This window comes from Narcine bancroftii, chromosome 1, assembly GCF_036971445.1.
Source record: "Narcine bancroftii isolate sNarBan1 chromosome 1, sNarBan1.hap1, whole genome shotgun sequence".
Lineage (NCBI taxonomy): Eukaryota > Metazoa > Chordata > Chondrichthyes > Torpediniformes > Narcinidae > Narcine > Narcine bancroftii.
The window spans coordinates 93,875,503-93,876,680 of record NC_091469.1 but is presented as its reverse complement, the minus strand read 5'-3'; positions in this window follow the sequence as shown (position 1 = coordinate 93,876,680).

Genomic DNA, 1,178 nt, shown 5'->3' with positions numbered 1-1,178 from the left:
TGTTTGCTGTACTCAATGTAATTATCTACCTTACTGTACTTTGTACTGATATATGCCAGAACTACCTTATATCCCCACAACTTAATATCTCTAGGTTAAAGTATTCTTGGGAAAATAGTTCTATTGTTTACTAATTTTGGTTCTTAAAGTATGGACTGAAATATTTCACTAAACTATTAATTCTTATTCAATAATACAATATCATGATTGGATATAAAGGAACTTTTCTCTCTTTTAAAATTAGAGCCATTAATGCTGGTCCTTGGAGAACAAAATCAGTTGTTTTAATTAATGCTCCTTTCTAATGGGGGATCCATTTGCGTGTGGGCTTGACCTAGTTTTAAGTGAACAAACAATTGTATGGCTAAAGCAGTAGGTTGTACCTACTGTTTGAATGATAAAAATCAAAGGACTCATCATGAAACCACACACATTAAGAGAATGAGTTTTGTTCTAATGGTTTTGGAAGTTGAAGCTGACTGAATTATGGTTTATTTTGACCTTTATTGATCTGCTTTTGCTAATTTTCCCGAGTTTAATTTCATTTGGTGTGTTTGAAAAAAAATATACATTTTTCTGACCATGGCTAATTAGGTTCAGTAGGTAAGGAGGCAGGCAGCATTTACAGATTGTACTCCACATGCTGGTATGGTTCTAAAACATTTCACAGGTTGGTGAACATGCTTTATTAATCCTTTGAACTCACTATTGTTGCTAAACACGATAGCCATTTTGCAGATGGAATAAAACAATAGAGGATGTGTTTTTTGGGTAGAAGATTTAGCATTAGTTTAAGGTCAATTAACTTCTTATTCTTCATTGAATAGTATGTTGAAGCTTCTTAAGGCACTGGTGAGACCTCACAGAGTATTGTGAACAATTTTAAGCATCCTGATATATAAAGCAAAGATACATTCATCAGGATGTTCTTTATCGACTACAATTCAGCATTTAACACCATCATCCTCTCAAAACTGATCAGCAAACTCCAAGATCCAACACCCCACTGGGTAATTGGATCATGGATTTCCTCACCTCCAGACTATAATCAGTGAAGAGTGGTAACAATTTCTCCTCCACAATCTCAATGAAAACCGAAGGCTCACAGGGCTGTACTCACTTTACACCTACAACTCTGTGGCTCGGTACGACAATAACATCATCTACAAATTTGTTGG